The following is a 12,563-nucleotide window of genomic DNA, read 5'->3' as shown; positions in this document are numbered from 1 at the left end:
AGAAGAAACACATGTGAGTCAGAGGACTGGTGAAGGGCCACGACCCCGTCCTAACTTGCCAGAACGAATGGATGGACCATTTCCCCTCCTAACCAAGACAACACCACACACAACATAACAAGACTATACACTAGGCGGCTACCCTTCCGTCTCCTTTGCCTCGTTATTCAGACGTTAATAGATGATGAGAAATTAAAGCTCTCGTTTATCAGAAAGTCCTAGACAATTCTTGTGCTGAAAAGTCACAATTTCGGTTTCAGAGGCGTCAAGAAAAGACGCGTGTATTCTGGCCCCGGCACTTAGATCTCACAAAGGATTATTTTTTAGGAAGAAAGCATATAAATCAGGCACCATTTTGCTGAGAAGTAAATTCTTTTCATCAGTAAAGGAAATTTGTGGCCTGATAGTGACAGAACATGGCCCTCTCAACTTAGAATATGCTTTTACCTCTGCTACTGGTTTAGAAATACTTTAGAAATACACAAAGGATTGAAAAAAAATGGGAGTTCGGTGCCTTAGGGAGTACCGCTAGTTTAAATAACACATGAAAAGTATTTATGAGCCCTTTTTTATGAGGTGGTCAAAGAAAAGACCATCCAGCATGTAACATAAGACTGGCTGAAGAAGAAAGCATTTCCAAACCACGCTGGAGAGTTAAGCATGAATGGAATTTTATTTTAGTCTCTATTGCTTATTTAAATGCATGGTGTTTGCAGATGGGGCCTAAATGATAATGCAGATCAAGGTGAGGCTTGCCAGGAAGAAAATAGACTAGTCTATTATTCAAAGCATGTGACCAGGTAATGTTGGAACAATCTGAAATCCACAGGTCGAGCAAAAGGAGGTTTCTGGACGGGGTGAGTCGTCGTACTGCGCCTGAGTCCATTTTGAATTCTGTGGGTTGAGCATTTGCTACAGTCAGTGCTTTGGAATTACTCCATGTTCAGCAAATGTGGCTACGACGTCCTTGGCCAACGATGCCAGGGCACAGCACCCACAGAACCGCAGCAACAGCATGTTATAGTCCTCGGCCCAGTCGGCTCCAAAATGTGCCGTTCTTCATTTGCTCCGCTGTTGCAACTGACCTCTCTGGAGAGCGCATGCCTGTAGCTTCATTTCTCCTGAATGGTAATGGGTCTGAGCTCATCTCCTCACAATCTCCTTTCTGGATCCCCGTGTGACAAAGAGCATGCCCTAGTGTGTGACAGCTGGCAAAGGTTATGGGTTGTGGACGCAGCCGTGGAACGGAACAAAAATAACCGGCCCCTGGAGGCATTAAACAGAGATCCTTGGCCTCATTAATTTTCTGTCTTATAATGAGCATCTGCCTCCCGAGTTGTATCAGTAACAAATTGTAAGGGTAAAGCGTTCCCTCAGGCCACCGGTTGATCGAGTTCCATAGCTGTGTCAGGAGTATTGATGTGTCTAGCCCTTAAATGAATGCTAAAGGCTCCTGGCTATCCACTCACTTATTTCACAAACATTGATTGAGCACCAACTATATTCTAGGCACTGCGCTAGGCTGTAACTTATGTGATTTTCCACCAAACTCCTTTTGGATACTACAAACAGACGTGGCATATTAAATATTAAGTTACCATTTCTGGATTGGAAAAGAAAATCCGGGGACCTGGCTGGCTCACTAGATAGAACATGTAATTCTGGATCTCAGGGTCGTGAGTTCAAGCCCCACGTTGGGCATGGGGCCTACTTAAAAACAAGAAAACCCATTTCTCGTTTAAGAATTGGCAATAGAATCCATCGGATCATTAACATAACATTCCTCCTCAAAAAGCCCGTGTTTCAAGCTCAGAAGCATCAAGCATGGGACATAATTTATAAATCTCGCATTTAGTAGAGACATTAAACTTGGAAAAACAAAACCAATCTTGGACAATTTGTCATTCGTATGTCTACCCATACATACACAGGTGATAGGAAATGAAGCTTTCGGGAAATTCAGCAAAATCATTAAAACACTTTTTAGTCCCTTTTATGGAATCAAATCGGCTTTGTTAGAAATGTTCCTTTAAACATTCACTCTTTTCATTCCTTGCTCATCCACCTTCCTTACTCCCAAACTTTGGGTTTGTGGTGCATGGACGGTGATAGAACTGATTCATGCAAAGCTGAGGTCCTGATCCTGCCCATTTAGAAGGGAGGACATCAGCCAGTGCACAGTGCAGCTTGGCACACGCATAACCCCTCCCCCCCCCCCTGCCCATCCTCCATTCCCCTTTCTTTCCCTCTAACCTTTGTGCCAGATGGAATAGTAGTTTACCAGCAGGAGGGGACTCCAGCCTGTGGCCACCTCTATGTGAGACCACTGGATGTGGAACCAAAAGGTGTCTACCCTCTAGCAGCTGTCAAGCCAAGCCCAAGGTAAATGATCACTCCTTCGTCTGGTGGCGGGGGCCCCTCTCCAGGAGGTAAAGGTGAAGTTTAATTAGCTTCTGATAAGAGTTAATCCACGATTCCTCACTTTGCACTCCCGCAAAGTGATTTTTAATGTCTGTCTTGCCACACCAAATGCAGAGTAAATAAAAACGGGGTGCTGCCTCCCCGTGTTTTCTTGCGGTCTTTGCCGTACCTGGTAGAGGCTGGAGACTCCGTGTTTTGTGCAACTCTGTGTTTGGAGCAACTCGCTCCAGACTTACCAGCACAGGGCCATGTGGTGGAAAGGGCTCTCAATCTGATTATGGGTTTCCAGCCAGATTTGAAAGGCAAGAATTTATGATTCTTCTTCTCAAATAACCTGTCTTACAGCTCAGCAAAGGACGACTGCGGAAGCCCCTCGTCTGATTTTTTTTCCTCTAAAATAAACAGTGCAATTTCTCAAGTCTACCTGATTAATTGGAGGTCACTCTATTAGACCTTATGTTCAAATTCTTCCTATTTTCTTCCCCAGAGGCAGGTATACTTTTAGTTTTAAAATGAAAAGATATAACAGCTGAATGCAACACAGCCCAGTTTCTTCAAGACTATCCTGCAATATCTAACGATAACTTACTTTATTTAGATTGTCTCAGCACCTGAAAAGTCATGAGCATGAAATCCTACCAGGGTTTTCCCAAGACGCCCCCTCAGTGCATCCTCATAAGGAGGTGGTAGGAAATTCTTCACAACAGACTCAACTGGGTGATGGTTGTAAATATGAAGACCACATATTACCAATCTGGGCTGAAAACTAAATCTAAAAAACACTCCATATTTTGGAGTTCTGTGACCATACAACAAGCACAATTGTAACACCGTTGACTATTCCCTATGCTGTTCCTTTCATCCCCGTGACTTATTCTTTCCTTGACTGGAAGCCTGTTCCTCCCACACCCATTTTGTACATCCCCTCACCTCCCTCCTCTCTGGCAACCATCAGTTTTAAAACAATATTTTTTAAAACAATCTTTTTTTGATAAGCCACGGTTCGGCCACTGCACCGTCACCTGCATGTTGAATGTAAGGACCGTGCTAGGTGCTGGAATATTTTGGCTTCAGAGACAGCAAGCTCACTGCAGCATCCAGGGACCTCGGAAAACTACCTCTGACTACTACCAACAAGGGATTAATCAAGATCCTTCTCTGCCTTGGGCATCATATCCTCCAGTTTATGAAATGCCGACCATAGTCTGTGGACTTCTCTGTAATAAATTTTAAATGAGATTCATCAAGTCCTTAATGCACTCATTTACTTAACGATCTTGAGCACCAACTTTGGATTAGGTACTGTTCTAGCTTCTAGAGCCATTCCTCTTACGGAAGCTGCATTCCACATTCTTACATTCATAACCATTTTATCGAGATCATTTTCCACAGACTGAACAGGGGTTGGCATGTCTGAAAAGGCTTTGGGTTGTCTGGAGCCAGCAACCGCCATGTTATACTCAGTCCATTAGTGATGCCTGTCGACATATGTGGGATAGGGAGCAATCGTGTAGGAAGGCTTCCCTTGGTTTCACAGACACATGGAGATATAGTTCCACTGACCAGCGCTTGGTTATATTGGAAATCAGATACCTGAAGATTGAGTCAAGTAACGCAGAACACTGGAGGGTGTCCTCATGAACAAGGCACAAGACTGCATATGGCCATCTCTCCACATGGCCTCTAGCTACTCCCATCTACGCATGGCCCCAAACGTACGCATCTGCCCCAGCTATGGAGTGGAGACAAAGGCAGCAGGGCATTTATCATGATAGTTAACATTTATAAATGTCTCTTAAACAATGGAGAGCTTGGAGCTAATGGGAAGTGATTTTAATTCAATTTCACCTATCATTCTGCGCAAAATGAAGAGTAATAGGAGAAACCCTGATTTAGGAAGAGCCATTAGAGTCACAATGGCCTGAGTTCTAATTCTAACTACACGGCTTGCCACCTGTCTTGAGCGAGCTCCTCAATCGGAGTCTCAGTTCTCGCGTCTGTGACAGGAAGGTTATGCTGCCTATGAGCTCCTGTTCTTCTGATGGTTAAGTAAGATAAAGTGTCTATCAGGGTTCCCAGTACCAGACAGAGACCAAACAGCGTTAGAAATCTGCTTCTTGCTCATTTCCTACAGCAAAACCTTCTGCCTTCATTTATGACCGCAAAGAAACACAGGAGATCCGGATCAGAGTTCTGTAGTCTCCCGCAATATGAAAGTCTCTATGTAATCTTTCAACCCATTTGCCTATTCAACTATCTGTAGGTCACATTCCATGTGAAAGGTCCTGTCTCAAGAAGGGCAACTGTCATCAGGCTCTTTATTATTACACCACGCTTTAATCTCCCATCTGTAGTTTTTAGGTAAAGCCTACAGTTGATTGCCTACCAAGAACATTCGAAGAAGAAAATCTTTTTGCACTTCCTAAGTATGTCCAATTTTTTCAAAGGCAGGATTCCAATCTCACAGTCAGAAAATGTGGTGTTTAGGGTGGCAGTTATAATACTGTGACTATATTTCTCAAACCATAAATTGACATGTGGTCGGACAAGCATAAAGTGTACTTTTGGAGACAGTGGGATAGAATATTTGAAATCAGAACTGGAAAATTTGGGACATATGAAGGCTATAAATAGTGGGCAGAGACTGGGCTGGTTCCAACAGAGACTTGATTCCTACTGAGAACCACATAATTAGCCAGCCCCCATTTGTTATACATATAAATACCGGTACATAAGAAAGGCAATTTAAACCAGAAGGTAAACACGCCAAGCCTGTGCCAGAGGGCTGCCTGGCACACGCATCCTCTGTTCCCAGAGCTCCATACGGGATAAGGCCGCCCTGGAGAAACTGACAACATAGCTGGGAAATAAAACCTTAAAACCCAAACGTTCTCAGAGCAGTGTGTTCACGGACATGAAATGGTCATCCTCTGTCGTCCTACGGGAGGAAGGTAGAATGATTTTATAGAGGAAGTTTTAACAGGCCCATGCCTTTTCCCAGTAGGAGAATCCATTTTGGGATAAGACCCATTAGGAAGTTACTCCCGCGTAGACTGACAAAACAAAGCTGGGGTCAGAGTAAGACAGAAGAGAGCTGGGGCAAAGAGTAAAAGCAGGCAGCATGCACTTCACAGAGCGTACCCGAGGGAAGTTATGCTTTTTTTATTATTATTACTTTCACACTGTATTTTAGAAATAAGGTACAGCACCTCTCTGCAAAACATAAGGACCTCGACACGAGACTTTGACCACTCCAACAGAATGGCCATGGGTAAGATGTGTGGGGAATAAATTCATCAGCACAATGACAGAAATGGTCTATTTGAAGAGCGTGACTCATGGCTGGCACATCCCAGACGCACTGCTAAGGGCCTTGCAAATATCCTCTCTCAATCTCCACAGCCCCTGTCATCATCTCACTTTTTACAGGTGAGGACATTGGCGCGGAGAGACATGCAGAGAACCCCACGCGAGTTCACGAAACTTCTAACCAACTGTCCAGTCCGAAACTGAATCCATGTCTTCCAGTTCTGATTTTGTGATTCCCAGCATAACATCACAGCAAGAGGAAACGTACTTCAGGAAGGACCAGAGCAGAGACTCTTCTCCCGCTCTTCTGATCCCTTACAGCAAAAGCATCAGAATCGCAACGGAACGCTTTGAAAACGTCAAACGAATCACAAAACGAATCACAACGGAACGCTGGTGCTTGGGCCCCAGCCTGCCATTTCTGATCCAGAGGGCCTGGATCCCTGTATTTTGAAGCAACCCTCCTAGCCTCCCCTGACGATTCTCATACACACTTCCTGTGAAGGACTTCTTGACAAACTCGGCTGTATCTGGCTGAGCGGCTACGTATTTCTTAGTGAGGAGGCATTCGAAATCAACATTTAATATTACCAGTAAGCATTTGTTGTCTACCCAATATAAATCCACCTTGGATGAACGTGCAGTAGTGGCCACATAGGCCCACATCCAGGGTGGTGGCCCAGGCATTTTCGAAGCACCTCTCGAGATTCTGTATTCACTCATGTCCACTCTGGGTGACACGTTACTGAGTACTGCAGTAAGCCAAAGTCAGATGAAGCCAAATTCCAGGTTAAAGAGCACTCCTCATGGAATGCTCTGAGGATGGCCACGTTCTGAAAAATGGTGGGGAGAGGCAGCGGCAAGAGACGCAGGTGTAGCGACGCAAGCACGTCTCAAGCGGCTTTGGGTAAATGGAACGTGTGAATTTTCAAATATGGAACACAGACTTGGATTAAAAGGGGAAAATTCCAAAAAGATTAATCCTTACAAAGTGCTCACAATAGGAAGGCAGAAAGCATCTTCGTTTGAAAGTTTTTGGTGCTGTCACCATGGAGATGTGTGTGAAAAAGAAATGGGACCAAAATACCCAAGTTCATATTTCTGTATAACCACGTCTCAGAGGTTATACATTGCTTATTCTCTTGAATGTGCAATAGAACAATGGAATTAAACTGGGCTCTTTGCTTGATAGAAAAGAACACGACGCCAAGGGCAACTTATATCCTTAACTGGTCTCAGCTACTCAGTGACTTCGGCAAAAGACATTAACTCCAATGCCTTGATTTCTCAATCTGAAAATTTGGGGAGAGAGGAAGAAGGGGAATATTGGTAGATGAGAGACACCACATTTGTACTATACTTATGCTCTAATTGCTAACTACCCACAGTTATGTACATTCTGTTTTATGTGCTTTATAAGAGTCAGATGTGGAATCCCCTGTGGTAGTGGTTGTTTTAACTCTAGTCTAGAAACTTGAAGGGAAGTTAGAACTAAAATGAAATGAAAGAAATAGAACTTAAGAATTAAATGTTTTGAATATTTTCCTTCCTAATTTGCTTTGCAGAAAAATGGAATACAGAAGATCATCAATGGAGTGCTTTCAAGTGAATCACAATCACACGCATGTGCAAAACCATCGGTGAAGTCTATATGTGCAATTAAATGCCTAATTATGCTTAAAGAGCCCCTGCATTCTTTACTCCCTGACTATACCCTCAGGAAAACACACAGTGGCCTTCTGTCTTGAGTACGGGTTCTTTAAAGTGTTTAAATGCCATGAAAGTACAACTGTGTGCCCAATTAGGGGTGCAATTGCTGGGTCAAAGCATGAAACTCAGCCTATCCTCTGCCACGCTGGGTTAACTCTCCAGATTCTGGCTACTAACCCAAAGGGCAATATTAATCAGCTTCCTCTGTCATCCAGGGGCTCGATGAGAAGTATTGGATGCTTTATTCATTGCCAGTTTTAGAGACAGTACAAGGGCGGGGGGTGGGGGTGGAATGTCCGACTTTGGTGTTTCCTTCAAGGGCTTTTATTTACTTCCTCAACTAAATGATTGAAAATTATCCTCAGACACTGCTCTGCTGCATAGAGTCAGGTATTATGGCAAATGAGGACAAAAGGATAGGAACTTCTCCTTCATTCCATCTCTTAGTACTAATCCTGATCATGCTATTTTTCAGCCCATTGAAGACAGTGGATTACCAAGATAGACTCACTTCTAAGGACCTCTAGCACATGTCCTGAGAAGTTTGTAGTAAGGATTTTAAAAATAGTGTATTTTCTCATTTGGAAGTCACAGATAAATCTTTTTCATCCAAAGGTCTTCCATCGGTTGGTCATCTACCTCCCTAGTTCCAACTGTTTCCCACACTTTTTAAGTAATTGCCAAATCAGGTCATGGTCAGTAGGGGGATGGGCTAGATGGAAAAGTCCAAAGCCAATGGTTAGGTAGCCACACTTTGTAGGGCAGCTAAGAAGAGCGGGTCTCACTGGTGGAGAAGACATGGGTGGAGGGGCATGGGGAACAGGCAGGGAGAGGAGAACTGGTGTCAGGTAACATGTAACAGTCATAGGAGAGATCTTTTGGAAGCCAAACTTTGAGCTCTAGGGAGACCATTGCAATAAAGGATTTGAGTCCCAGAGAAGAGGTAAATATAAGGAATCAAAGAATGACCCAAAGCAAAAGAAAGAAGCCAAAAAACTCCAATGCAGGATCAGAGTGTGAGGACAGGGTTTGGTCGTGAGAAACAAGGTAGAGGCCAGACTTTGAGACTTTTCACTTGAAAACCTTTGGCTAAACACTTGCCATGTGTCATATGGTAATTGTAGTGGTCAGTGTTGATAATACAACAGTAAACTGGTTTATAAAAGTAACGGTCAGGGGCGCCTGGGTGGCTCAGTCAGTTGAGAGTCGGACTTCGACTCAGGTCACGACCTCATGGTTTGTGAGTTCAAGCCCCGCATCAGGCTCTGTGCTGACAGCTCAGAGCCTGGAACCAGAGCCTGGAGCCTGCTTCATATTCGTTGTCTCCCTCTCTCTCTACCCCTCCTCCACTTTCAGTCTGTCTCTCTATCTCAAAAATAAATAAAAACATTAAAAGTAATGGTCAGGAGGAGACCTGATAAGAGGCTTCGAATACTGAACCCACAGCAATGGACTCAGGGAATTCTTTAGCTCTCTTTACAGCTTCCAAAGTCTGGGATAATATGGAAGTGGTTTCTGCTAGAGGCATCCAAGAGCCATTGGATCAGGGCTCGAGTAGGACCCTGACTTTCTGGTATATGTTTACTCTTACCTCTTATTTGTCCAGGCTACTGCTTGTTTATATTCCCAGTCTTGTTTAAAGGAAGGAAGGAAGGAAGGAAAGAAGGAAGGAAAGAAGGAAGGAAAGAAGGAAGGCAAGAAGGAAGGAAAGAAGGAAGGAAAGAAAGAAGGAAGACAAAGTAAAAGGAAAGAAAGAAAGGGGGAAAAAAACCTGTCTTAACATGCCTTACCTCCTTCCTAGTTGGCTTAGGAGCAAAAATTCTAGCTCATCATGAAACAGAACCTAACCTCTCACTTGCAAAGTTGCCCCCCACTGTATGGTGGGCACACAGAGCTCTCTGGGCCCGTCCTACCAACCTCCTCCTTGCTTTTGCCTGAAGAGCTCTGTGTGACTGGTCATAATCAAAACAGTTGAAGGGCTGGGAGGCCAGTCCCAGTCTCAAAAAGAAATGCAGTGGCTGTGCATCAATATAAACATGCATGTATAAGGTAAATCTAAATTATTTAGAATTTATTCTTGTCATCGAAATAACTAACCTTGATGGATAGTAATAATTATATGGCAGGGATCAAAGATGTCGTCTCCCCTCTGATACTTGGAATTGTGCATGACAAATAACACATATGGATTTCTATTGATACATAGAATGGGAAGTCACAGGTTAGATTGTAGCTTGGCTGTATGGAAATCAGTGCAGTGCTAGGTAAACCTTTTTTTGCAGAGATCCACTTGGTCATAGTTATTGCTTATTAGTGGATCTAACATATTCATATGATTTTCCCTAACTGTAACCAATGAGTCATGACAATTACGTGGTTTCATTGAATTGGAGACAACACAGAGCTGGGAGAACCCCATACAGCTGAAGCTTTATTAGCCTAATGGGAAATCTGTCCCATGATAGATACAAGGCAAGATGCTAAAGTGGAGACATTCAATGCCTGGGAAATCAGAATCATCTAGAACTAGATTCTGCCATGAAACTTTACTTTGTAAACATCCAATGGGTTCAAAAGGACTGAGAAAATTTGGGGAGGGGGGTGCCCTGACACGCTATTACACAGGGGCTTCCTGGCTTTATTTGTGATCACTAACAAGCAGTCAACAGCACTGCCCTTGCCCCCAACATGTGAAGGGTCTCACATCAGGCACTTTCCTTCAGATTCTCATTCTTTCTCCCTTGTATGACCCAGAGGCTTTCCACCGATCTCCCCACTTATAGCATATCCACTTTGTCACAGACACATGTGTTAGAGTAACATTCTAAAAGCCAGACTCTGTTCATGCTACCCACTTGTCCGCAGCCTCAAGGACTCATCTTTACCTAATATGACAACTGTCACTGCCATTTGCTGACCGCTGGTTTCAGTGCTTTGCCTTGATTACTGTCATTCTCACAATAATAATATAAGGCAGGGGGTAGCCCCTTCAACCATTCGATAGGCACACATGAACAAATCCTCGCTGAAGCAATCAGTGAGACACGCGTCATGGAATGGGACAAGCTCAGAGGTCAGATGGACCAAGGTTCAATTCTTCACTTCACTTGCTACTTAAACCCTAGGACCTCTGTCTCTCTGCACCATAGGCTTGATTTCAGAATTCACTCATGTAACAAGTACAAAAGTGCTCAACATAGCCTACCAAGGAGCAAATTTTCAAATGCCTATTATTATTATTAAGATGATTTATATTCAGGCATTACCTCGTCTTTTGATCATAAGCTCCTCGAGGAAGGGGTCTCACTGACAGATGTTGGCATAGGTGCTTCTATTCTTTCTGCGTTTTTTGATGAGGAAACTCTAAGGCACAGAAAAATTAAGTAATTTCTAAGGTCTCACAGGAGATGGTAAAACAGATTCAAATCAGAGCCCATGCATCCTATATATCATGACAAAACAGCAACAGTCTGGATACTGTGCGGTCCACCACATCCACCCACACCCACCCCACCCCCCACCCCCGCCATAGTAAGGACATCAATCTAGGCAGACCTCAGGAAAAGTTCCTATACCTGATCTACCAGTTACTAGACTATCAGCTGCCTCCTTTAGAACACCCAATGCTGTTAGAACCTGTGTTTGTACAGAGGGGTGAAAGGAGAGTATGGACAGTAGAGATTAATGTCCATCTTTAAAAGCCCATAATTCTAGGTTTGCAAAGGTAGTTCCAAGTGCATGAAGAGGTCTGTTGGTAAAATGACCCACATGGATGCAACTTAAGAGGATAGGTAAAGACCCACGAAGCCCCTGGAGGGCAAGCTTTCTGATGAGGTCATCGTGCGTGAGGAAGTAGATATAAACTAAGGTAAAAGAATAAGGAGGAGTAGCCTCGTTCCTAGGTTAGTTCCTTCAGGAAGACAGATGCAAGAAATTTGATGAAAATATTTTTTAAATCCCACCTCACTTTAGTCATTAGCTGCCCATAGTTTGGGCAACGGGGACCATTTGATGTGGAGGAGTTAATATGGAAATTGCTGCCCGAGCTAGATAAACATACTGAGAGCCCTTCCTGATGGAAACCCTGAGGAATAAAATAGACCCACATAAATGAAGCCTAGAAAGGCTGTGACCATTCATCAGCATTGCTCTCACATAAACCACCCCATTCCTGAAGGCCGGAGGCCACGATCCTCTTAGACATGAAACCAATCAATTTCAGAAAAAGGATTTTTGTAAACCCTTCTTGAGGATGTGACATCCTGGCCTATGACAAACCCCTGCTCTGCTTCACTAAATAGGGGAAAGAAAGGTGAGCATTGTCCTGCAGGGTGATCTGTGCTGCGCCACGGTTTTGAGTACACGGCTGGCATCGAAGCATGCAGAAGAAAGGCGTGGGACTGACAGTGTCACTCACTAATTTAGATCAATTCCTGGACAAGCTTTTTTCTTTATTTAAAATTGTTTAATGTTTATTTTATTTTTGAGAGAGAGAGAGAGAGAGAGAGCAAGCAGAGGAGGGGCAGAGAGAGAGGGAGACACAGAATTTGAAGCAGGCTCCAGGCTCTGAGCTGTTAGCCTAGAGCCCAACATGGGGCTCTATGAAGCCATGAACCGTGAGATCATGACCTGAGCTAAATAAGATGCTTAACGGACTGAGCCACCCAGGAGCCCCTGGACAAGCTTTCTTTCAACAGGTTGATTCTAGAACATGCATCCTTAATAGGGAGGGTAAAGGAAGCAAAAATTGGTTCTTGAGAGATGAAAAAAAAAAAACCTTACTTTTTGTATAAACCATAGATATATAGGAGGCACCTAAACATATATATAGTATGTTTGTGGTACTAAAATTCTGTGGCGAGGGGAACCACCAGGGAAAAAATAAACCTCTCTGTGGGAAAGGGACAGGAATGAGCCCACTTTTGGAACACTGGGAGAGAGATGCGTAAGAAAATCAGAAAAGATTGTTGGTGAGAGCATTTGGTAGACGGAAGAGACAATATTCTCCGATCTTCAGCTTTGGCCCAAACCCACCTATGGTCTCTAAGGACATGACTGGAGCCTCGATCCAGGTTATTCTTTAGCATAGTGTGGTCAAGCCAGCCATCATCAATTAAGATAAT

At 43.7% G+C, this 12,563-nt stretch overlaps 1 long non-coding RNA gene across 1 annotated transcript; it reads left to right on the top strand.

The window, feature by feature from the left end:
- Window positions 1–4,380: 4,380 nt before the first annotated feature.
- LOC122211120 lies at window positions 4,381–7,412 on the top strand. The gene is made up of 3 exons (XR_006198507.1): window positions 4,381–4,470; window positions 5,851–6,323; window positions 7,296–7,412. It is a non-coding gene; the product is annotated as an uncharacterized LOC122211120 (long non-coding RNA).
- Window positions 7,413–12,563: the final 5,151 nt, after the last annotated feature.

This window comes from Panthera leo, chromosome F2 (genome assembly GCF_018350215.1).
Source record: "Panthera leo isolate Ple1 chromosome F2, P.leo_Ple1_pat1.1, whole genome shotgun sequence".
NCBI classification, from domain to species: domain Eukaryota; kingdom Metazoa; phylum Chordata; class Mammalia; order Carnivora; family Felidae; genus Panthera; species Panthera leo.
The sequence above is the reverse complement of the archived record's forward strand: the minus strand, read 5'-3'. Positions and strand labels throughout refer to the sequence as shown.